The sequence below is a fragment of the Rhinolophus hipposideros genome, assembly GCF_964194185.1.
Source record: "Rhinolophus hipposideros genome assembly, chromosome: 4".
Classification (NCBI taxonomy): domain Eukaryota; kingdom Metazoa; phylum Chordata; class Mammalia; order Chiroptera; family Rhinolophidae; genus Rhinolophus; species Rhinolophus hipposideros.
The window spans coordinates 101,198,915-101,226,144 of NC_138050.1; positions in this window are offsets into that span (position 1 = coordinate 101,198,915).

The window sequence follows — 27,230 nt, forward strand, 5'->3', positions numbered from 1 at the left end:
CCCCTTTACCCTCATCTACCACCCTCCTCTCCCCTTACCCTCCGGTAACCACTAAACTGTTGTCTGTGTCTATGAGTTTTTGTTTGTTTGCCTTTTTCCTACGCTGGTTTTGGTTTTATATCCCACATATGAGTGAAGTCATATGGTTCTTGGCTTTTTCTGTGTGACTTATTTCACTTAGCATTATAATCTCAAGACCCATCCATGTTGTCACAAATGGCACTATTTCATCTTTTCCTATGGCAGGGTAGTATTCCATTGTGTACATATCCCACATCTTCTTTATCCAATCATCTATCGAAGGACACTTTGGTTGTTTCCGTGTCTTGGCCACTGTAAATAAAGCTGACCTCGTGATTTTTCTTTCTTGACTTATTCTGGCCCAGGGCCTCCCCCTGCCGACCCTATTACTTTTGGCTTTCCCTCACTGGTAAATTGCTCTGAGTCTCCCCACATCTGCCCAGGCTGCATACTCTATAGCTTCTACAGGATTATCTGTCTTGCCCCCTCCCCCACCTCATCATTATCAGGTCCTAAATTTCTCAACCTGCTATCCGTGCTACACAGAAGCTGCAGGAAGTTTAGGACCAGCATCAAACCTCTTTTCCTGCTCGACTATGTTCTCTATCCTCATCATTGGACCTCAGCGCAGGGGGAACAGGCAGTGAGCAGGAACCCCTCCACCCCTGGTGTTCCTCTCAGCCTGTCCAGGAGATCTCCCAGCTCTGCACCAAATTCCCAGTTTGGGAATATCAGGTTATGACTTCCCACTATCTCCTTCCCATATTCCTCTCTGCACCCTTTCCATATCCCTCCCAAGCTCTCAGGGCAGCAACGGGATGGATTGTCTGTGACTTCCTCCTCTTGTCTTCCCAGGCCTTTCCTGGTAGAAAACTATGATTTTCTCCTCCTGGTCAGCTTCTTAATTAAAAGGGATGAAATTAATTTAGGAAGTCCTGTATCTTTGACGATGCCAACCTCTCCAGCTGATTGTCTTGCTGCAAAATCCTATCTGGAATATCTAGGGGAGAGGGTGTCAACTTTCCTATAAATCCCCTAACCGTCCCCGTCTCTCCATTCCCCACCAGCCCCATCTCACCGGTCTTGGCAGCCTAGTCTGGCCCGAAGAGCAGAGAAGTCATATTGTCAGAAAAATCTAATATCAATTTAAAATTATTATCTGATTATCCTGATATAATAAAAAAAGAGAGGTTTTTCTTTTCAGTTTGCCATCTCAAACTTTTAGTTCCTACAATCTTCATTTGACGAGTTTCGGAAACACTTTGGAATCAGAATCCTTGATATTTTCTTTCCCCCTCGCCCCAACACAAATGCTTCAAATGTGAGATTACAATAAAGATGACCTAAGTTGTTTTCAACAGGGGTAGAGCAGTGCAACGAACATTAAATTCAGACTCATTTAACTTAGATCCAAATCCATGACCTTTTCTTTCTGGGCTTTGGTTATATCATCTCTAATATGGGATAGTAATGAACCTGGTGGCACAGTTAGAAGGATAATTGAAATGGGGGTGTGGATGTTCTTTGAAAACTTAAATCATGTTGTAGGTAATTTTTAAAAATCTTATAAAACATTAAGTTCTAGTGTATGCATGGTTGTCAAGTATCAAGCCCATAGGTAGAAGTAAAGAGAATTTCTGGAAGTTACCATATCCCTTGATTCCCCCTGCTTTTTATCAGCCCCCAAACCATCTTCAAGATGCTTGCGTCTGTCTTCAGCTGCCTGGAACACCCTCCCTGGGGAGGACCCAGACTCTGGGCTCTTCTTAATTTCCTCTTTCAAATCATACTTACCTCCATACACCATTTCTTGACCAAAAATGGGTTCATCTGATAGATCAGCTACTTTACAAACCTTCTGGTTGCAAATGACAGAAACCTTATTCAAATGAGCTTCAGTGAAAGGATGGGAATTACAGGCTCACATGGTCTGTTCCCACCCCCAGGGCCTAATGGATCTCTCCCCGTCTCTGCTCTGCTCCCCTGTGTATTAGCTTCACTCCTGGTCAGACACTCCCCTTATGGTTGCCCCAGGAGCTCCAGACTTACACCCCTAGGCTTGCAACCCTGGGTCAACCCCTGGCAGCCACAAAGAAGGTCCAAATGTTTCTGACTTGTGTCTCCTGCCCAACTCTAAAGCAGTGATTGTAGCCAGGAAAAACAAAATGTAATGTTGCCACCTTAGCTAACCTGGGACAGCAGCAAAAAAAAAAAGAAAAAAAAAAAAAAAGTGGCCACTGACAGTGGGCCCTGAAAGGAAAATCAAAGTGCTGTCATCAGAGGTGGGGGAGGAACATCTGACAGCACCCCACTGGCTAAAATAGACAAGAATCTGAGCCAACCTATTGTCTTTTCCAGGGTGTACAGCTGCTAAACCCTTTGAAAGTGTGTGGCTCTCCATGGGCAATTTCTGCCCCATTGGATACAGGCGGGGGAAATGGTTTGAGGTCCATAAGCCCCAGTTTCCCCAGATGTACAGATGTACAGATTTCTGTACAAATGTACAGAAATACTTTGCAGACAAGAGTGAGAGGTATTTCAACCCAATTGAAAAGGAAAAGGAACGCTGTTTTCCTTTTCAGAAGGCAATCATTGTTACTCATTGTTTTCACTATATCTTCTTTTTTTATTTTTATTTTTTAAAGATTTTATTGGGGAAGGGGAACAGGACTTTACTGGGGAACAGTGTGTACTGCCAGGACTTTTTTCCAAGTCAAGTTGTCCTTTCAGGCTTAGTTGTGGAGGGCACAGCTCAGCTCCAGGTCCAGTTGCCGTTGCCGTTGCTAGTTGCAGGGGGCACAGCCCACCATCCCTTGCAGGAGTCAAACCGGCAACCTTGTGGTTGAGAGGATGTGCTCCAACCAACTGAGCCCTCTGGGAGCTCAGCAGCAGCTCAGCTCAAGGTGCCATGTTCAATCTTAGTTGCAGGGGACGGAGCCCACCATCCCTTGTGGGACTCAAGGAATTGAATTGGCAACCTTGTGGTTGAGAGCCCACTGGCCCATGTGGGAATTGAACTGGCAGCCTTCGGAGTTAGGAGCATGGAGCTCTAACCGCCTGAGCCACCAGGAAGGCCCCTCACTATATCTTCTTATTCATCTTTATGTTTAACCACTAACATGTGCTTGGTACGTGACTGGAGCTCATTACATATTTGTCAAGTGAATGGACAAATAAGTGAATATATCTTTATTGTGAGTACTTGAGATGGATTGTAATAAATTTATCAGGTTTTTTAGTGTTTCATTTACTCTACATTTCATAAGGTTTTGTGTTGATGTATTCTCCCCCGGGCCAAACATCTTAATGGTCATATAATCACAATTCTCTCCATATAATCTAATGTTCCAAAAAAATTAAAGTGTTAAAATAGTCCATCACTGAGACGTGCAACTGAAGGCAAAGATGTCAAAGATAACAATAATAAGACCCCCATGTTAGGAATCGTTCGAATTTGCCAATAGTGCTGTGTTTTTGTTATTAGTATTATTGTTTTCAATTTTAAACATGTGGGATATTGATTTAACAGAGCTTATTGCAAAACACTAACATCAAATTTATATTTGCTACAAAGCATGTCCTCTCTTAAACTGAATCTGCTTTTTTAGATTTCAAAATCAAAACTGGATTAAGGAAAAATCACTTTTAATCCTCAGATTGCCTAAATATATCCTGTGACAAGTTGACTGTATCATTTATTTGCTGCTACATAATAGTCTACTCTAAAATTTAGTTGCTTAAAACACAATAATTTCTTTTGATCATAAATCTGCCATTTTTTCGGGGCTCAACAGGGACAACTCGCCTGCTAGAATGGGACCAGCTGGAGCAGCTTGCCTGGGGACGAGTGGATCCATTTCCATGATTGTGCATGCACATGGCTGGCAAGTTGGTGCTACTTATTCGCCGGGAGTTTAGCCCAAATCACGTTCGAGGGTCCTGGGTTCCTCTCACGTGGGTCTTGTCATGTGCTGCTCGGACTTCCTTACAGCATGGCGGTTGGAATGCTAATCTCAAGTGTGAGCATCCCAAGGGACAGGAAGTGAAAGCCCAGTATCTTTAAGGCCTGGGTATGAAAACAAGCAGAGTGGCTCCTCTGAATTCTATTAGTCAAGCAGTCAAAGAGCCCAGCTTTTTGGAGAGGACACTTAAATTTGTCTTTCCATAGTAGGAGAGTGTGAAAGAATTTTATGGTTTATAAACGCCATCATGATCTCAGTCTTGACTCTTGTCTGTAGAAATGAAGTTCCACTGATACACTGAATTGTAGTAATCTCAATTTTGTAAGCCTATCCAAACTAGTTCAGCTTCTCAGAATATGAGACCTCTCCCTTTGTTTCAAGAAATCTGGCTCCAATTCTTTAATGAAATGATTCCCAAGATGCATAAGTTCCTCTTGAGACACGAGCTGAATCACCCTCATGGGTCAAGGCGCCCTGATCCTAAGACTCAGCTGTAATTTGGTTCCTGGCTGTAATACCCTTCACTACAGCTACAAAGTGGGAGCTGATCTTACTGAAAGACTTGTCAGCCCAGGGTTGCCTACTCTTCTTGTGTGAGAAATAGCCCCTAACTTGGAACACTTCATTTCTTGCCAGAAAATTGTCCAAAACAATTCAAATGTGAACTCTTTACAGTGCCTCTTTGCTTGCGTTATTTGGGGGGTGTGGTTGGTTAAGCACAAAGTGAACACATAAACAGCTTCCTGAGAAAACAGTGGGGCTATTCAGTGCATCCCCAGGAAACACAACTCTTTTTTAAGATTGGATCTCCTTCTGGGAAAAGACTTCAGAAATCATACAATCTGTCTTTTCCCTGCCAAGGAATTATGCCAAAGTTGGGAGTACCACACATACATAAGAACGGGACATGGGGATACGAGAGAATGAGGGTATATTTCTTTGTAACAACCTTGCATGATCTAGGATATAACAGAAAGAAATGTACCTTTTGTTGTGCTTTTCTTGCTATGTGTCTGCAGCTCAGATGATTTTGGGGGACTTTCTTGTGAGTTGACAGAAAGCAGTGCTGATCACCGTGTTTGGTTAGCACATGGCATCCAGTCCCTGACTACTGTGGGCTTAGTGGGGGACAAAGACCAATGTCACTGGCTTTTGTCTACTCCAAGGTTCATATGACCTGGGAGGAGTAAAATCCTGGGTACTCGCTTTCCCAAATGGAAGCATTCGTTTTTCCAAGATGTATATGTCGTTCTGTGTATCAAGTGCGGAAAGATTTCTAATGTAAATACAGAGAAGCAGTCTGAAGATGTGCAAAATGTCATTCTCCAAATTTGGTCAAGATCAGATAATGCAGATTTTTACTTCTTACCTACCCTCTTTTCATGGCCTGACAATCCCCTGAGATGTTCTGTTTTTTTCAATACAACTTTATGCCAACATTAGTAGAAAAACACCTGTTTTGCTTCCTGTGTGATGGTACAGGATTGTCAGACCCTCTGAAAAGGTAGAACTAGACTTTGTTATATTTCCCTTTCAAGAAACACTAACAGCCAAGGGAACTGGAAAGAAATCCAGGTTGAGACTATAGTTAATTGGTTTTTAATTAATAATTCTGAAAAACCTATCATTATGAGTAACAGGTTTTTGGAGTCAAACCAAATTTATTCAAAAACAAGAAGCAAATATTCTTATTACCATTGAAACACATTGTCCCTATATCTTCAAACTTGAATATACTCTGAATCTGCCTCCAAAGAATTCTCATGTAAATGAATTTACTGTGTACCCTTTTAACCTTCTATATTTCTTGTGCTAATTCACTTCTATTTTAATCTAACTATTATTCTTTTAAATATCACATTTCAAAATGCAGCACATAAAGAAGAGTGATGCAGTTCTTCATTTTTTTCATGAGCTAGAAATGTAATCAGCCTACAGCACCTGTCGTCTTGGTGATTGAGTTTTCTTCTTCTGGGTTCAATATGGACCTTTAAGGCCCAGATGTTGCACCTTCAGTTTAGTTGATCATTCTTCTCAGACAGAGGGGGATGTTTCTCTTGCCACCGGAACATAAAATTTTACATTTTCTTTATTCTGACTCTTGTTTGAAATATCTATTCTATGCTTCAAGGATTTAGACTTATATTTCAATTTCCGCTAGAAGTCCATTCTCAACTGTTTTCCAAATCTTCTTTTTTATTTTACCTAGAACATTGAATAAGTGTTCTGTCTTCTTCATGGCTAGTGTTCCATGTCCTCCTCTTTCTTTTGTTTATACTGATTATTTTACATTTACTTTTATTGACTTCCTAAACAGGGCTATGCTGCCATCTCTATGATTTATGAATCCTGACTTGGCGTTCTCTCTCTCTCTCTCTTTCTTTCTCTCTCTCTCTCCCTCCTTCCCTCCCTCCCTCCCTCCCTAAGGAGGTATATAGTTCATGAGTGGTCTGTAGACATGGATTACAAATGACAGTTTTATATTTACTTATATGTGGCTGACAGGATTGGAGGATGAAGGATAAACTGGATTAAATCACAAGAGCTATATATCAGAGAAATGTCAATTATTTTCAGGAAATGTGCTTGTAATGTCTACAAAGAGAGGGGATGCCAGGGTAAAGGGTCTGATGATGAAGATCAGATAAACACCTACAAAGGATAAAATAAAAGGACTGCATCTCTATGGTTATGAAAATCTAGAAAGGAAAAGACTAGTCATCAAAGAAAGAAAGAACTTGAGCTAGGGTGGAAGTCAAGGGTGAGGTGAGGTCATAGAGTTCTGATCATAAAACCCAGAAGAGGAGCAGATTAGGTGCCAATGATACAGAAAGGGATCAACATTAGACTCAGACTAAAGAGGGTGGGTTGGAGTCCCACAGAAAAGAGTATCAAGAATAGGGGAAAGAGAGAGACCGAAAGCGGAAAAAGCCAGACTTGGGCGGGTGCTCTGCAGACTCAGCAACTGGCTGAATACCTACGATTTAGGCCTCCGGGTAGAGTTCGTCCCCTGAAATAGCAAGGCCTCCAAGACAATGGAAAATAACAAAGTAAAGGAGTTGATGTTTGAAGATGAGTTCTAAGCCCTGACTCTGCTCCTAATAGCTGGGTAGTCTGCAGAAAAGGGAATTTGGATTGCTCAGGGTTTCAAGGGGATCCTAGGCAGATATTTGTCATTATTTTTCTTTAATTTATTCTGCATTTTGTGTACTCTATATTCTCAGTCACCTATAATAATTAGAGGAAGTCCTGCATTTTTCTCCTTTATTCTGTCTCCCTCTCATTAGGAGTGGAGACACAGTATTTCGAAGCACTATATGAGCAGAAGAGCACAAAAGCTGAGTGCAACCCACCGAATTGCAATTGGTTTTTTAGGATGCCTTTAGCTTTCACCCTCTGAGTAAGATAAAGTAAACCCTGAGTATAACATCGTAATATTTGGGGATGAAATATTTTTCAACAAACATTTATTGAGCCTGAAGTAGGCATTTGGGCTCGGGCTAAGCAATGGAGCTACAAAATGAAGACCTGAGGTTGCTACCCAGGTCTGCAAGAGAAGCCAGGAGGATCCAGGCTTCTGGAGCCTGAAGTTAATGTGATTTGCAGGGCTCTCCTTAAGGTAAAACATACTAAATTGCTCATATACATTTAAGTATGGAAGAGAAATTTTATTTACAGTGAGAAAAGACATTACAACAAATTCCAAGTTTTAAAAATCTGATGAATGCCATATGAATACAAAATCCAGGGGGAAAATACCCAACACAGCAGTTTTATTAACTAGCTGCATAACAAACTTCTAAAACATTTTCCTTTTATGGTTTGACTGTATAGTCTTTGATCATCTCTTCATGTGACAATGGTTTTTCTATGATCGCTTTTCATAGAGAGATGGAAATGCAATTCAGTCTCTGCTCAAGCATAGTTCATTGAACTTTTTATTGTTGATCAATTTGATTAAGTGTGATTAAAGGCTAAATCATTCTCTTACAATTTTACATATCTAAGGATTAGAAGAAAGTTCATTACAGCTAAGCACCTGTTTCCCCTAAATGGCCTTATAGGCCCAGAACCCAGGTGACAGGCTCTTCTCATTATGATGCAGCCTTTGGCTTCCCTGCTGGTGAGTGTCATTATCCAGGGTGAGTCAGCCTCAAGGGCAGCAGGAGTGTTCCCGGAAACCCTCCCTACACCAAGACAGCTAGCGTCACTTAACTATACATGGAAGTGTTTATGAACCACGTAAATGCATCTGATGAAATCTAAATAAACATCTAACTCAACTCTCCCTGAACTGGATCCCGCAAATGCCCTTGGCCACTCCAGGCTACCTGGTGTGAAGAGACATGTGCCAAATGGGGTGGGGACAGAGTGGAAAGAAACAGAGCACTTAACTGATTACAGTTAAAACAGATTTCATCTTCAAGTTCAACAAAGATCTCTGGCCTGATGAACACGTGATCCCCAGGGCCTTGGAAGGGGCTTTTGCCAATGAAGTGTCCTGATGCTCAAGTTTTATTAACTTCCATGTAAATCCACCTCTGAAGAGGGAGTGTATGAACAAAGATTCCACAGTGGTATTGAACTTGGAGCCGAATCTGGAAAGATAAAGAGACATTTTTCAGAAAGTCAGTGGGAATGGCCAGGATTAGTAGGAGGTGTGAGTAAAAGAGACAAGGAATGGTAAGAATAAAAGGATAATTAAGTGAGAATGATGACTTTGAAGAGTTTTAGAGAAAACTCAACAAAGAATGGTTAAATGCTGTGTTGGGTCCAAGTAGATGAGAACATAAAGGAGTCTATTGAATTCAGCAACTAGGAAGCCATGTGGTGACCTTTGTCACATCTGAGGGACGCGGTGGGAGTCGAGGCCTGATTTCAATGTACTGAAAAGTGAGGACAAATTATAAGGAAGTTGACATTTTGAGTGTATTCCTTTAAGAAATGTGCCTGAGAAGGGAAGAAAAGGTAAAGTGTTGCCGTTACAAGACAGCTCTGAGATAATTCGTATGATGTTTTTAATTGAAGAAGAGTGTGACCAAGCATGTTAAGACTACCCTGTAAGGTAGTTGCTAAGAAAAGAGACGTGTCTCTGGTATGAACAGAAGGTGTGTGGTCTCCACCTGCTCATAGTTTCACTCACCTGCTTGTCAGGGCTCTAGAATCCTCTGGAATAGCTTACTACACCAACCAACTGAGCAAGTGAATAATTCCTCAGAAGAGTCTGCACATGCTCATTGCAGCATAGCCCACGTCTCGGCCCTGTGATGCCACATGTCAATAGTAAATCTGTTCACATTCCGTTGTCCTCAACTGTCCCATCTTCCAATCTCACGCCTTCCCACACTGCTCTGTTTCTGTCTCTATCTCTTTCTCCACACCATTTCTTTTCTTTTTGTGATATGAAATGTTTGCCATTATTGTTCTTCAAAGGTATAGCTTTTAAATGGCTGCATAGTATTCCGTAATATGGATTTACCATTACTTATTCTAAATATCCTGTTGGACATGTGGTCTGCTTCAAGATGATTGCTTAGTTATCTCAATTTTCGTATACAATAGTTGTTTATCTCCCGAGGATAAATTTCAAAACATTTCAAGAAATGGAATCACTTGTCCAAAGACATGCATGTTTTTATGCCTTTTGACACACGTTGCCAAGTTGCTTTCCCAGTAGCTCAAATGTTGGCTGGTAATGAAACACTGAGAGACCGTCAGCTTTTGCATTTGGTAAAACGCATTTGAATAACTAACACAATGAAATGGAAAACCTGAAGCAATCGTCAGACACATTTGGATAAAAACTAGATTTGATTGTTTTTGCCTATATTTTGAATTTACTAAGTAATGGAGAACTGGCCTCCACATTTTCCACTTACTGTGAACATTTATTAAGATAAATTAAATTGCTTCAGACTTGCAGTTGGATTTCTCTGGTTCCCAGACTGTGGTTACTGCCCTGACTGGTCGTCCTGGGGTGAAAATCATTTCCTGGCAGTCATCAGGTATGTTATGCTAGGATCTAGAAACATGAGAACCAACAAGAGAAAGGTTTTATCCACCAAATAAACAAACAAGCATGGTGGATGCCAGCCAGCCCAAGACAATAAGCCTAACCACGAGGAGAAAGGCTGAAAGACCCACTGCCCGCCCTGCAACCCTGGAGAGTCCTGAATCCTGACTTTTCCTGGTCATTCCCTGGGCCCCATGTTTTAGGATCTTGCTGAATAGCCTGGGGACAAGTGAGATGCTGAAAACAGAAGCAGACCTCTCCAGATGCCTCCTCTCAGAAGACTTTGCTGAATTTCTGGGAATGTGTAAGAAGCCTGGGCCACAGAAAGCCTGGGTGATCCGTGAATATAAACACATCACTAGGGAAAATCCAGTTTTACGTATTTTTAACAAAAGCCCCTTTTAAAAATGTCTTGGTTTTAAAAATGCTACTTTTTCCAAATTATACTTACACAGTGGCATCAAATAAGAACGCTCTTTGATAAAACCCTGCCTATTTCTGAAAGAGCAGAGATGAGAAAGACGTGGGAGGAGCCATGTTTGGTCACAACTTCTCAGCGACCACACTTTGATCGTGGGGCAGAGAAGGGGCAAGACCATTATGCCACCAATTCACAGCCTCAAACTGAAACTTGTTAATAAGTCATGTCTCACCCAGTCCATTAATGATCAGCCAATCACTGGAACTCTGGCCAAGAGGCCCAGACATCAGGATAGTATCAACTAACAGCTGACACTGTCAACTAAAAATAGCACTTTGCATTAAAATGCGTGACTCAGACTTGATTTTCGATGCTTGTCTGTGATAATACTGTACATAGGAGAGCTGTTTCAAAATGTTTTTCTCTTCTGTGAAAGGAGGATTTTATTGCAACCATCTGGGCAGTGAGCTCAGACTCAACTCGCTGGGAGTTGGGTGCACCCATACTTTGCCCTCCCAGGCCCTGGGGTACTTGGCACTCAGCCTCTGAAGCACATCTGTGTACTGGACTTTCCAGTCCGGCTTACCAAATAACCAGAGGATGGCTCAGGAAATTATGTCAAAGTTTTAAATCATTTCCAGCAACTACTTCCAGTGTACTCTTCCCATCATTCTTTTTCATAAGATGGGAGCAATTAAAAGGCTAATTAGTCAATGACAAATGACACAAGCTAAACAGCCCAGGATATTCCTTGGCAGAGATGGTGAGCTGAGGCACCAAACGTTATCTTTCCAGAATGTGCCCATATACGTAATAAATTTACCGTGTTGGCCAAATTAGCCAGATAATGTTTAATAAAGCCTATAATAAAACATACATTTGTTGTTCATTGGCGTTGAATATTTTTTCATCGAACTTGTTAATTACATATTGGCTAATCGGATTGGCCAGTGTTCTTCTAATTGCAATCAGTTTCACTATACGTCAGGCTAATAAGGGACGTTTAAGCTCTGTGCTTTCAAGGTTTTTGCCACTGTGAAATGTATACTGGTCGAATCTAGGCAAGTTTCTGTTTTATGTGTAAGCTTTTCCTTCCCCTCTGGCACTTTCCTGCCCCACAGCCAGTTACCAGATGCCATGATGCTGAGTGAACGTCCCCGCTGCCCACACTTCCCGCCTGGCTGTGGGTGTCTTGGGCATCTCCTAGTCACGGGTGCAGAAAATGGAGTCTGGAGAGAATTTGCAAGCCAGTTTTCTACGGGGATGGCAGACCAATCATACCTGTTCAGAACACAATGACCAATTCCAAGTGAAACAGCACAGGAAGCGGACACCAACTATGAAACCCACGAAAGTAGAGAGGCTGAGTGGACCTGATGTGATGGATAAGGTTCAGAGTTTAGACTGTGAGGCTTTAAAAGTATTCCCTCAACCAGGAGTTCACAACAATGTCGCCGCGGCTTTGTGGGCCTCAGACATTGGGGTGAGAGGGGCATGTAAAGAATGGATACAAAGCAGACACAGCCAGTTGAAGGCCATAGAATTCGCAGAATCCCTGACAGAATCTTCCTAAGAGTTTCCAACCTACTGCTCCCAGTTCTAATAAATAGGACTCTTCACACGAATGTGTGAACAGTGGGGCGTGCCTAAGTACTTTACGGGTGTGTTAGGAAGTCACTAACACCAGTGGTTTCTGGTCTTACTGTTAGACTGAGGTTAGACAGGCCAGGAAGCTGGAAACAGCTTTTGTGAGGTCCTTTGTGTGCTGGCTGGGAGATCCGGGAAGGGAGCAACCCCCACCCTCACCCCACCCCACCCCACCCTGGCCTTATTTCTGTCCAAACCCTCTTCTCTCTACTCACTCTCACTCCTTTCCTTTCTCCACTAGGTCTCTGACCTGTCATCAGACTTCTCTAGCTACTAAACCCCAACGTTCAGACCTGTAGAAACGCCTCAAGTGTTTCTGCGAGTGGCCAGTCTCTGCAAGTGAGCCCATCACTTCTCTGCTAGGTCTCAGGACCACTCTCGCCGTGTCTGCCCTCACCTACCTCGCATGGGGACCCTGCTGCTGACCCCGTCTTGTTCCAATGCCACTTTTGAATCTTTGCCAACAGAGCCAGAGCTTGTGCTTCATGCAGGTAGCACAGCCCCTTCCTAGAGAGTGCCTTCTCCTCCCCAAAGGAAGAAGGGTGGACAGTTACACAAAGGGTGGACAGGAATGGAGTATGCAGTGTGTGCTCCAAAAAGGGCAGTACCCAAAGAGGGAGGCATGGCACGCACTTGTCAAGAGGCAGCAGCTGTGTTTCCACTGTCTTTCTCTGTCTAAAGGCAGGGTGTGTAATGGCTTCTCAGGAGAGACGCAGAGGGAGGGAAGGAAGGAAGGAGAGTGAAGACGCCGGAAGCAGGCAGGACGGGGTGACCCCTCATTTTGTTCTTGCAAAAGAAGTGCCATGGAAAATAACAATGCCTGGAAAGAATAAATAATGCTGCTCGTACCCTGTGGTTCAAGGTGGAAATGGGGGTAGACGATGGGCTTCTCATTTAAAAACTGAACGGTGCCAGTGGAGACTGGTGGTGAGCTATGCCTGTAAGCTGTGCTATCTTTCAGCGGGTTGGGGGGTAGATGGGTTACTTCCAGGGTTTTCGCTCATTCCTTGCATTCTTTTCTGAGGGGATTTGTGATAAACTGCTGAATTATAGTACCAGGCAGGACCTGCAAGCAGCCTCAGTGATGATATACAAACGCCAGGGGAGACCCAGCAGAGAGCAGGATCTGAATGTCCGGGCCCCAGCAGAAGAGCTCGCAAGCAGCACCCTATTCTTCTGTCCGTTTTCACAAAACCAAGGCGACCTTGTCTAGCTCTTTGGAATTGCCCTGTATTATCAACTTGCAAATGATTCTAGGATAAAACCAATTTAATGTTTTGGTAGAGTCATCACAAACTGTTATCGGGAATCAGAAATGTGGTAGGTGTATATGATCATATAGAAGTCTAAAAGTGACTCGCAAACCCTTGTCAGAATTGTGGTTGCCTTGGGCACAAGATCCCATGTGAAGCTGCCATTTTGGGAGCTAGACTTACGAGCACTGCGACACTGATCGATAAGGAGGAGGATGGTAACTGAGATTTTTAAGTACAGTGGCCAATGAAATAGAGTTTTCATTAATGGCAACAGGAAATACTGGCTTGAGAGGAAGCCGATTTATTACATACTGAGTATGACATGCTTGTAAGACACCAAGTTAGAAACAGTACCTTGGTAGTACGTATATCCTGGAGGAAGTTTGGGGAATTATTCATACAGTTAAAGCCAAGGATATAGATGTGATTGAAAAAGAGAGCTGGCGTGGAAGCAGAGGAAGATGAGAAAAGAGCATCTGGAGCACCCAACTCTGAGGGAAGCTAAGGAAAGGCCCCTGGAGAGGGAGGAAAGGAAGCAACTAAAGAGAGAACCAGCACAGCACACTAATGGAGGCCAAGGGGGAGTGTGGTCGACAGGGCTTTAGGCCGGAGATAGCCTGAGGTCCATTAGCTGTATGACTTCATCTCCTACGACCCTCCCCTCACCTCTCTCCTCTGCAGTGCACTGGCCTCCTTGCTGTTCCCTGCACAGGCAGACACACCCCGCCTTAGGAACTTAGCACTGGCTACCCTCTCAGCCTGGACCACCCCCCAGATGTCTACACGACTTTTCCTCTCACCTTCTTCAAGCCTCTGCTTCTTTGTTCCCTTTGCAGGGCTGTCTACCTGACCACTCTTTGAACACTGAAAGCTCCCACTAACTGCATCTATCCAACCCCATTACCCTGCTCCACCTTTCTTTTTTCTCTCTAGGACTGCTAATATTCCTGATAGTTTACGTACTAATCTGTCTACATAACAATAATTTGTTGTTTATGCTGTTTGATGTCTGCCCCCAGTGGAATGAAATATGACCTTCACAAAAGCAGGGACCTGTATTAACCTATCCTACGTACTTAAAGCAGAGCTTGGTAGAGAGAAATGCTCAGGGATTACTGAAGGAAAGAATGAACAGTGTTTGACCGTGCTGAGAAGACCGAGAAGGAGAATGAGACAAGGAGAATGGGCAAGGTCATTGGGTTGATGTTTCAGGCAGCCCTTGGCAGCCCTAGCTGAGCCGTTGCAGGAGAGTGAGTGGGGGCTGAGTAAGTGGGGCAGGGCCGAGGAAGTGGAAGCAGCAAGGATCACAGTGTTAACCTACACAGCAAATTAATGCTTGGGAATGATTTTTAAAACTCCAGAGCAATAAGGAATTGCATCAGCTCTTTATGGCGCTGGTAATGACAGAACCTAAGGCACAGGCTTGGTTGGCAAGCTCAATGAGCTGACCTGTGTGGAGTTGCAGATTCAGAGGGCGGGACGTGACCTACAGTGTATCCAAATCTAGGTGATCACAAGCTGTTCTATCGGGGAGGTGCACAGAGTGTTCAAGTACCATCTATTTTAAGACAATCCAATTTTTTTTCAAAATCCAAAACTACAAATCTCGTGAGTCAAGTGTGATGGATTTCAGACAGCGATAAGAAAGGAAAGGGAAGTGGGAAACCAAGCATGCAACTAGAGCTCAACAAAAAGCACAGGAAAAAGACTGCAGGGACAAGACACCCCCTGCTGAGGAAAGGCGACAGTCTGGGTCTGCCCCAGAGAAAACAAGGCTTTTCCAAGGGCCACAGGGGAGGAAAGGGCGGAGGGAGGAGGAGGCCATTCTCGGAAGTGAAGACAGCCAGAGGAGAACAACAAGCTCAATTATAGAAAGGTCTGCAGGAAGGGGATCTGCTAGAAGAGGGAATATTTGGAATTTGAGACAGTGAATGAGCCAGAAATCAAGGCGTCTGAGAGGACAGGGAAAGAGAAAACCCTGAGGGCAGCCAGAGGAGGAATTAAATCCTTTTCAAGAACAAGCTCCAAGAGTAGGAGAATGTACGAGGCCACAGAGAGAGCTGAAGGCGGAGCGTGAAAAATAAAGCAAAACAAAACAAAACAGAAATGAAAGAAAGGGAATGGAAAATCTGTGTACCTTTAGTAAGAGAAACTGGGGGGCATTCAAGTGTGGGTGGAATTTGTTTGATGCTGGGTCATTAATTCATTCTGACGTGCTGTGCATTTGCACGCGTAACATATAAACACCTTGAGGGTCAAATGCTGAGAGGACTCAGGAGGGGAAACGGGTGTCCGAGTTAGAGCCACATGATGTTCACCTAAAGACTCAGTAGTTATGACCCTAGGGGACCTGGAAAGCGGGCTCACTAGGAGTCTATTACCTGATGGACGTTGGTGCCACTTGGGAAAAATTCACACTTGTCCTACGTGGGGTATAAGGCTTTGTCCTGGAGAAGAAAATATCTCCTTTGGTTGACATCAGCAGTAGGTAGCACTGGGGTCTCCAGCAATTGTGAGGAGCGGCTTCCCTGTGTCTTAGGGCTTGTTGGGAGGCTTTTCTTACCAACAATCACATAAGAACAACAATAGTTAGCATTTGTTGGGGGTTCCGTGTCATTACTGTGCGAAGCTGTTTAATATAGACAACCATCATTATTTGTACATTCCATATTCTCCTACTTGCTAAAATTTATTAGTAACTCCAAAATCAGTACTCACGGAGCTTTTGTGGTCTTCATAGACAAGTACAGAATGGAGAAAAATTTAAGTCCCCTGACACACAGTGTGTGTTCCCAGCTGCTGTCCAATGGGTAACCTTCTGTCTTCTTGTTTCGGCTCTCATACTGTCAACAAGTATCTTTCTTGTGGACTATGTCGTGCCATATTTTTCACATTTTTCTGCTTTTTGTTTGTGATCTTGCTATTCAAAATGGCCCCCAAAGTACTTTCCAGTGTTCGTAAGCACAAGAAAGCTGTGATCTGCCTTAGGAAAAATATCAACATTGGGGAAGCTTTGTTCCGGCATGAGTTATAGAGCTGTTGGTCATGCATTTAATATTAGTGAATCAATTCTATATGTTCAATAAGGTGTTTTCAAACAGAAACACACATAAAACAAGGTTTTGTATATATATATATATATATATATATATATATATATATATATATATGATATATCATATATATGATCTATACATATATGGCATATATATACACACAGCATTAGGTTCCTGCCAGGAACCTAACGCTGTATTTCCCCTAGGAGTGATGGTTCCGTATTTGCTAATTTAGTGTTTGTGATGACTTTATAGAATAGAACTACCAAAAATATTGAAAATCGACTCTACCTCATTTCACGTAATAGCCATAATTCCAGAAAGTAATTCTATTAAGGCCACATTTGACAAAAATTTAGGCCTAGAGCAATTTTAGGCCTTAAGAGGTTAATGCTGTGTTCCAAACTTTAATAGTACCCAGGGAGTAGAATGTAGCTCTGACTTCAGATCCCCAGCTCATGGTGGTTATGCTACACTGGCCTGAAGGGGAGGCTGAGGGACATGGTAGATTCCACACAACGCAGGGAGGACTTTATACATGAACGACCATGAGTTGACCCTAGGAGACTCCTAGAAATTGTTTAACAGGAATTTAAAGCAGACCTGAAATGTCTGAAATCACAAGGTACAGAAAGAACCCGGAAAATGCTATTTGTTATTGTTGCTACAAAGTTAGTTTATATTCCCGAATGGTGTGGCCTGGGGAAACTTGGGGCTATGTGAGATTGTCAGCACGCTTTGAAGACAATAAAACACTACACAAATATGTGGCTGACAACACTGGGAAAACACTGGGCTGGGAGCAGGAAACTCCCATTCTACTCCTCATTCTGCCAGTAACTTGCTGTCAGCCTTTGAGAAAGTCCCCTTTACACCTGACACCTGTGCTATTCTACCTATAAAACAAAAGGGTTAGCAGATGATCCCCTCTGCTCTGTGTTTTCATGATCTAAAAACTGTGTAGCTCGACATAGTTTCCTAACTGGTGCCCGTAAGTCTTATTTTGCCTGGAATAGGCTTGGTCTACTCTTTTTGTCTTGCTATAATAATTATTAATTAGTATCTTTCACTCTCAAAAGTATGCCGATTTGGACAATGAATTACATGGTTGCCTGGTACTTTACCAATACTGTTCCTGTGTTTTCTTGGCTAGGTCAGATGCAAGACTGCCCTTACCCTGGTCTTAGTAGTGGAGACCAGCTGGGGTTACTTCTTACAGACACACCAGGTTCTTGCTGTCTGGGTGTTGAGTTACCTGGTTCCTACCTAGTACCAGGTTCCCAGTTCCTGGCTCTTGACTCACACCTTGGGTCTCTAATGTGACGTGTACTATTGCTTAATCTGGGAAACATTCTCTTTGCCTTTTGGGTTCCAAAAAGGAAATGACATCAGCTAGACTATAAAAAGGGGAAAGTCTTGAATATAGAGAAAAAGTACTTTGATATAGCACTGGGACATAGCATGCCACAATAAAGTTTTTCTTTGTTGTATTAGATTTGGTGCTTTTTTCCATCAGATTGCCTACAATCATAATATAGTTATACCGAGACATTGAATGTAACAAAAATTAATTTTAAAATATAGAAAGAAAAGAACTAGACTGAGAAGTCAAATGTTGAAACACAAACTTGTCGTAGTGTTTTGAGTCTCCCTAAATGTATTATTTGTCTTTCTAAACATACTATTTCATCCTCTTGCTGTTATTAAGAAAGTTCCGTGATTGCAAAAAAAAAAAAAATACTTAAATCACTATTCAACAAAACATTATATTCTCCTTCACCCATTTAAATTCGATAGAAATAAAGCACACACACAAAAATAGTTATACCTTACTGTTATTCTCTTTAGTCGTTTAAAATGCACTATGTAATTTTATTACATGATTAATTTGTTTAGCAAAACATGTCTTCCCAGATAGTTATATACAAAACCTAGTGCAGGCCAGATTAATTAATCCTAAACTTTCTGAGTGTAGTTGGGAAAGTTAAACGATCAGTTAGTCTAATTCTCTAATCTGTGTTTCTGGTTCAAACTCTCCTTCCCTAGCTTTCTGGGTAATCTCCAGCTATTCAATCCAGAAAATGTAATATGTTAATGATTAAACAAACATCACCAAACTGGCATCTTAATCGAAATACTGTTTTGCAAGCTGCTCACAAGTCAGAAATAACCAAATTCTCAGTAGCAATTACTTGCTTTCTGGAAAGAACTATTTTTTCAGAAAGAAGAGTTGGGGGAGAAGTTGTATGTTCTGCAAACCTGATTGACTGACTTGTGTGCGTTATTACAACTCTTTGGGACAATACTGAGATGGATTATTGGCTAAAAGATCATATTCCTTGGAACTTGCCAACCAGAAATTCAAATGGAAGGCTGTGCCCTTGATTCTCTAAAACAAAGATGTCAAAGTTGCCCCATGTCCCTCCCTCCGCAGTTCCTGCTCTGTGGTCAGGAAATGACCCCGGGAAGGCCCAAGGCCTGGCAGGGGCTCTGCTGGTCTACGCCTTAGAGAGGAAGAAACCACCAGCAACTTTTATCTGGTTCAGTTCAGAGTTTAAAACAGCATCCCCAAGCTTGGCCAAAAAGGAGCAATTTGATCTTGTGAGCAAACAACAAAAGACATTTTACATGAAAAGAAATAAAAAAACTTGTTTGTTGTTGGTTTCTTACAGTTTCTACAATTATCTTAATGTGAAATGCTAAATGTCGTTAGGACACTTTTGCTTTGTTACTGAGACATGTGTTAAGTAAAAACCTTTTATGATGTTGGCCATTTATGTTTAACCTGTTTTCTGTTAATAGTCCTCATTTGCTTATGAAAAAAAAAACATAAGACTAATGTTGTGTCTTTGTCTGGTGTCCTGGTTCAAGATATTTGACTTTTAAATGATGACCTAAAGAAAGGATTATGCAGCTGCTATTTGCTGAGCCTGGAACAATGGCGTTTTCTGTGTGTTTGCTGAACTTGGTACTTCCTGTCACCTGCTACTAGCCACTGTCCCAGTCACTTTCTCATTCTTTGAAAGTTTCAGCCACATATACCTCATTTTGGGGCATAACTGCGTGCAGAGTTTCATCTTCCTCTTTTATCCGACATTTGGGGGAACATAAAAGGTATGCGGTAGCCAGTTCATGTCTTGAACTATTGGCAAGGAAGGACCAGACCAAGCCCAGCGACACAGGTGAAGTTTAAAACCAAGTCACAAAAGCGAGGTTGGTGAAGATCTAGGCTCAGGGCCAAGAAGGCCACAGGCGTGAGGTGACACTGTGGGTGATCGGTGACACCCCATAGACTCTGCTTTGGGGCCAAGGACACTTTTAGTTCTCTTTTTGGACGATCTATTCTGAGCAGGTGCCTTTACGCCCACTTCAGGTGAGCCGTCCTACTGGGAGAGGAGGCCGCAGGGGTTCTCTGCCACTGACTGAGGTAGGCACACAGGTGCCAGGAGTCTGGGAGAATGTTTGCCTTCATAGCATTTACTTTCTCATGGTTAGAAACAAAACCAAACAATTAAGTAATTCTGCATAATGGAAATCGAGAAAGAAGAAGAAAGGTGACTGTGAAGTGTTTCATACTGTGCAGACATAACATTCTCATAGATGTGGGAGGATGCTGAGAATTGAGAACACCTGTCCGAGGAAATCATAAAAGCAAGTCCTCCCAACATTCTGACGAACCCAAATATATATAAAGTAACAAACATATGAAAAGTGCCCTTTCTGAGTCACAAGACGGACAGACGAAGCAAAGAACTGATCCTAGACTTACGGTGAGGCGTTGCCAAATGGGGACAGTGGGGAGAGAATCCACCAAGTGAGTTTCATGAGTCAACAGGTCATTTTCCTGGTTGGAATGAAATTATCAAGGGTGAGCAGCCCAGGAGAAAGCGACATATTTTGACCAGGTTTCCTTTTTCAATCCTCCTAAAATAAAAAAAGTTTAAAGCTTCCCAAAACATGAGTAAATAGCTCTCCTTCAGAAAAGGAGGAGCTGTTCCTGAGATGGCACAGGCGAGAAAATGGAACCTCGGGAGCTTTCTAGTAGGAAGGACAGGAGGGAAAACAGTGGAGAGAATTTCATCCTGGGCTGTTGGGAGAAGGATGTGAGAGTGAACTGTGTCAGCAGGGAACATGTGAAAATTGCCCAGGAAAAGAAAGACTCCGGCTTCTTGCAATAAGGAATGACTGATAATTGTTGAAATGTGATAAAGAGATTGGTAAAGAGATCACATTATATTTGTGTGTATTCTTCAACTTTTATTCTCTATTTTAGTGTGCCTGATACGTGTGAAATAATTTAATATGACAATGAAATTGCTTTTTGATCATTTTTTCCTGCTTCTGCCAGTTTTTCCTAATCACGAAAAGCCTGTTTGCAGACCTTCTGTTCCCGTAGGAGGAGACACCAGTGTTTACATGGTGGCGTGCGCTATATTTGCAGATTTAGTGCTCAGATAAGAAGACTGGCCTTGAACATCTTATACCTATTAAGTGATGGCAAATGTTAAACCCTAGAAACAATGAATACCCACTCAGATCGTTGTAAGGGAAAGAAGACAAGCTTTGGAGCCAGAGAGATCTGGGCTCAAAGCCCAGCTGCAGGGTCACCCGCTGTGTCACCTGTTGCCCACCTGTATTAGCTATAATTTCTAACAAGCTGTACTGTTGTCTGAATTAGATATAATATATGTGAAATGTTAACACGGTGCCACACAGAGCTTTCATGCCTCAGTAAGATCTCATTACAGTTATTACGGAATATTGTGAAACAATTCATATTTCTGAAAATATGGATAGTAGAGAGATGAAGTATCTTAAACCTAGTGATTGAAAAATTCTTTTGATCATCTCAATATAAATTCATAATACAGCAAACTTGAAAATGTTTTTTGGAAATATTAAGAAATGCAAAGTTTCCATTCGAACGAGAGATATTTTTGGCCTCTCCGACCAAAAATAGGGTGACCGACCATCTGTCCTGATTTGCCCCAAACTGAAAGAGTCCCTGGGATGTGGAACTGTTGCTATAAAAACTGGGAAAGTCCCAGGCAAATCAGAATGAGTTGGTCACCCTAACCCTGCCTCACAGGTATCTTTCACTACAACGGGAATTCTCGTAGTCAGGTGCTTGGACCAGCAGCTTTACCTGGAAACCTGTTAGTAATACAAATCCTTGGGTCCCAATCCAGGCCTGCTGAGTCAGCATCTCTGGGGATGGCGCCCAGCAGTCTGGATTTAAATAAGTTCTCCAAGTGATTTTGATATATGCAGCATGTTCAAGTTTGAGAAACACTGGTCTACCATATGTCGCGTATGTCAGACTAAGACATTTTATAAAGAATAGAAAGACTCAATGTAGTAAGCCAATATCAATTTCTGTAAGACATGAGTCAATATTTTCATAGCTGGTAGTCCCCATTATTAAAATCCCTCAAGCTCTCTATCATTTCATCACTGAGCTCTGATAGTGAAGAATGAGGAATGAGAAATATAATAGTTCATTATAATAGTTCAGGAAGGAAGGAAGTTGTATCCCATTAAGGTTTTGAGGGAAGGTTGGCTCCCCTACCTTTGCCAGATGTCACACATTCAGCTTCCAAAACTGGGACTGGGGCAGGAAGTGTATGGGTAGGGCCGCATAATATTTCTGGAAGGAAACAGCCAGGAGCCTCCCAACTCATGCAATTTTAGTCCCTCCAACAACCACACAAGTCAGTTCCTCAGGAAAGCTCGGGTTACTTTTGCAAAGCAGGGGAATTTTCATAATACCTGGTCACTATGTATGAGTTCAAATACTTGAATGTCTAAGACACAGAATTATCCAACAATTCGTTTCATCCATAATACCGAAAGCTTCACAACAAGCCCCTCAGCAGTTAACAGAGTTTTCTCAGTGACAAGTGACCTCTTTTGTGGGGAGTGGGGAGGAGTGAAAGAAAAAGCCAAATAATATCATAATGATGAGTGTGAATGATTGGTAGGACAAGTACAAGGTCATTAAACTCTAGTTGTTACCACTGTTCCAGTGGGAGTTTGGGAATGTTAGCAAATGACGAAGGTGACACGACTTGATTGTTTTTCATCAATTGCCTTTATTTTTTGCATAAAAATATGACATAAGTACATATCATCACTTAGATTAGTCACAGATCCTAATTTTTCCTCCAATATGAGGCCCACCCATGCCCTTCTTTCCCAAAAAGAACTATCTCTCTTTGACCAGGTATAAAATCAGCCATGGCTTCCGCCATTAACACTTGTCCCCTTCATCCCACTGCAAAGTCCTAGAGGTCCAGTTCTTATCTTGCTAAACCTAGGAATCACAAATGCTAAAGCTTCTGCTGGAGTGGACTAACTTTTGTCTCAGGTGAAAGTGTATCTTTTCTGTTATGCTATTGAAATGTTGGATAAGTTTACCTAAAAAAGAAATATGATGCTACTAGCTTTCTACCTACTTATGACCTGTAGGTCTTTCTGTCTGATTCTGGTGAGCTAAGCCATGTTCCAAGCAGGCGACACTCAATGGCATTACTGCTCCAGCAAATTGGTTCAATTAGCAATCTCAAAAGCAGTCATTTAAATAGATGGCAGGTAACATTGATACGGTCTCACATTATTTTTCATTAATTACCAAACCAAAATAGATGTTGAAGTTTCTTCATAATGGCATAAGCTAAATCACACTTCAAACACTACATATTGAAGATACACACAGTTTATTTCTCTCTCTCTAAAAAAAAAAAAAAAAAAAAAAAAAAAGGAAATGACATCTTTAGTTTCTTTCAAATTCCCAAACCTCGTGGCTGTCCAAAAGTTATGGCAGACATAACCACTTAGGCCAATACGGGAAGGATGGGTAAACACTGAGTTAGCGACTTTTAAACTTAAAAAAATGACTACAGAGGGGGTGAAATTGGGGACTTCATGACCACTCCCTGTTTCTATTCTACTCTGCTTTTTCTGACCTCTAAACCAGTGGGAAAGAGGGAAGGGCCACCCTTTTGTGACTCTTCCTAAAGAGTACAGTTGAGTTTGAGAAACAAAGGTGGACTTCTGGAAGGGTGGCTAAGGAAAGACCAGGGTACAGAAGAAACAAACTGGTGTGTCCCTCTCCTAACAGACTCTTTTCCAGGGACTCAAGGTGTACAATCCCCCAGAATTCAAGGAAATGCTAAGAAATGGTTTTTGTTATGTCTCTTTTCCTGGTTCTGGGGCCAATGTGGACAGAAATCTAAATGGGAAGGAAAAGCAGAAAATTCAAAACTGGGCAGGTCCATGCTGGAGATGGGCAGCATCACCACAGTGAAGGGACCCACGAGGAGGGACCAAAATGCCCTGAGTGATTGTCATCCTTTCCCCTCGTTGTTGGCATCATGGAGCTCCAGCTTGGAGCCAGAATCAAGCAGAACCCTCCCTGGATCTGTCCTCCTACTGAGGTTTGCCTGCATGAAGCTGTTAGGTCCTGAGGTACAGCCTTTGAAAACTCTGTGTTCCAGGAGCCCTGTCAGGTGTGTCTTCTGGCTTGGCCGAGATAATCCCTTAAGTGCAGAGCCTAAAGGCAGATCCTGCCAGGATCTGCTGACAGGGCTGACTCGTTGATTCCAATGACACGTATCAGTTTGTCACTTACTTCCTAAGGGAAAGAGAGTCATGCTACACATCAGTGAGAAATGTTCAGCTCTCATCTGCTGAACCATGCTATCACAATATTATTGACTATATTCCCTGTGCTGTACATTACATCCCCAAAACTTACTTGTTTTAAACCTGGAAATCTGGACCTCTTATTTCCCTTAATATTTTCCCACCTTTTAAAAATTTTCAATTACAGTTGACATTCAATATTATTTTGTATTAATTTCAGCTGTACAGCATATAGAGTATAATGGTTAGACATTTATATAACTTAAGAAATTATATCCCTGACTAGTCTAATATGCATCTGGCACTACCTGTAGTTATTGCCCTATCATTGACTATATTCCCTATGCTTTACTTTATATCCCCATGACTATTTTGTAACTACCAATCTGTACTTCTTAATCCCTTCCCCTTTTTCACCCAGCCCCCAACCACCTCCCATCTATCATATAGTACCCATCTGACACCATACAGAGTTAATACAATAGTATTGACTATGTTCCTTATGCTATACCCTATATCCACATAACTACTTTGTAACAACCAATTTGTAATTCTTAATATCTTCCTGTTTTTCACCCACACGTCCAACTCCCCTCCCATCTAGCAACCATCAAAATGTTTTCTGTATCTCTGAGTTTGTTTCTGTTTTGTTTATTTTGTTCTTTAGATTCCACATATAAGTGAAATCACATTGCATCTATCTTTTTCTGTCTATCAAGCTCCACTCAGCACAATACCCTCCAGGTCCATCCATGCTGCTGCAGATGGTGAGAACCCATTCTCTTCCATGGCCGAGCAATATTCCATTGCATATATGTATCACCTAATCTTTATCCACTCATCCATCTATGGACACCCAGGCTGCCTCCACATCTTGGCCATTGTAAACAATGCTGCAATGAACATATGGATACACACATCCCCTTGAAGTAGTGTTTTGGGTTTCTTCGGATAAATACCCAGAAATGGGATTACTGGGTCCTTTTTGGTCTTAGAGCCTTTGTTTTAAAATCTGTTTTGTCTGGTATAAGTATGGCTACCCCAACATTTTTGTTTTTGTTTCTTTGTTTGTTTCCATTTTCATAAAATATCTTTTTCCAATCTCTTTACTTTCCATCTGTGTGTGATTTTCAATCTGAAGTGAGTCTCTTGTAGGTAGCATAGGGGTTCTGTTTTTTTCATGTCTTTTGATTGGAGCATTTAATCCATTTACATTGAAAGTAATTGTTGATAGATATGTAGCTATTGCCATTTTGTTTTTCATATTTTTGTTCTTCTTATATTTTCCCATCTTAAAGTGATCACTCTAACATTCCATGTAATACTGCTTTGGTGGTGATGAACTCCTTTAGTTTTCTCTTGTCTGGGAAGCCCTTTATCTGTCCTTGTTGCTGGGTAGATTCCCCTTGGTTGTAGTTCCTTGCTTTTCATCATGTTCTATATTTTGTGCCAATAAAATATTTTCTGTCCTGCAAAGTGTCTGTTGAGAAGTCAGCTGACAATCTCATGAGAGCTTCCTTATAAGTTACTAGTTGCCTTTTTCTTGCTGCTTTTAGAATTCTCTATTTGTCTTTAACCTTTGCCATTTTAATCATAATGTGTCTTGGTGTGGACCTGTTTGGGTTCATCTTCGTTGGGACTCTGCACTTCCTGGGCTTGTATGTCTATTTCCTTCACCAGGTTAGGAAAGTTTTCAGTCATTTTTTCTTCAAATAGGTTCTCAATCCCTTGCTCTCTCTCTTCTTCTGGTACTTGTATGATGCAAATGTTTTCAACCTTGATGTTGTCCCAGAGGTCTTAACCTGTCCTCATTTTGGGTGTTCTTTTTTCTTTTCGCTGTTCTGATTTGCTACCTTGTCCTCCAAATTGCTGATTCGATCCTCTGCTTCATCTAATCTGCTGGTGATTCCTTTTTGTGAATTCTTTATTTCAGTTATTGTAGTCTTTATTTCTGACTGGTTCTTTTCTATAGTTTCTATGTCCATTTTCATGCTTGCTAGCTCTTTGTTGTTCTTGCTATGTTCCTTGAGCATCCTTATAACTATTGTTTTGAACTCTGTATCTGGTAGGTTGCTTCCCTCCATTTTGTTTAGTTCTTTTTCTGGAGTTTTCTCCTGTTCCTTCATTTGGGACATGTTTCTTTGTCTCCTCATTTAGTCTGCCTCTCTGTGTGTGTTTCTATGTATTAGGTAGACCTGCTATGTCTCCCAGTCTTGGCCAGGGAGTCTCATGTAGTAGGCTAAGGGGCCCAGCGTCACAGTCTCCCTTGTTACCTGCTCCAGGTGTTCCAAGAGTGTCCCTTGTGTGGCTGTGTGTGCCCTCCTGTTATAGTTGATTGCTACTGACATGTCAGTGGGTGGGATTGACCTGTGGGCTGACTGGTAGTGGAGTTTGGCCCCGTCTACAGCTCATGGGTTGCTGTGCGAGGGGCTTACCTCACTGAGTGGGATTCGCCCCAGTGAGCTCTGGTGCCTTTTGATATTGCCCTTTGTGTATGCCTCTTGTGGGACTAGTTTGGTGGTGCTCTGTTGTGGTCTGAAGCCAATCTCCTAGTATATTGGTTTGGGGACCTCTTGGGAGAAGCTCTGGTACAGACCCAGGTCAACCACTTCCTGTGACCAGCTCAGGACTACCTGGTAGGAGCTACAAAGCCATCCATAGTTGTTCACTGCCTGTGCTAAATTTAGAGGCAATGGGAGAAGCCATGCTGCCAACAAGGACGGCTGCCACAAGTATCGGGTCTGAATTAGCTCCGCAAATAGCTAGGACACCCTGAGGCCTGAGCCTGAAACTATTCAGCAAACATCTCAGAGCACATGGAGGCCAGTGGCCGCCTGCCTGAAAAACTCCCAGAGTTTTCCAAGAAAGAGTGCAATGCGGGCGGAGCTGGCTGCTCATGGAGAAAGTGCCTTCCTCTTTGGGGGAGTTGATGGAGTGCTATCACCGTGGAGCTCACCAGGCCAATCAGATTCAGATTTGGCCATGGAGGGGTGGGCTCAACACAGGAAAGATGGCACTTACCCGCCGGGTTGTATGGGAGAAGGAACTCCTCACTCCTGTCCTCCACTCCTCACCGTGAAGCTACACACTTCAATCTGCCCTTTTTTTTTTTTTTGCCTCAGATGCCCAGATCACCATCCCTTCACTGGAGCCCAAGGTGAGTGCCTGCGAGCAAGTGAGTCTGTGTGGGCCCTTTAAGAAGACGCCTGG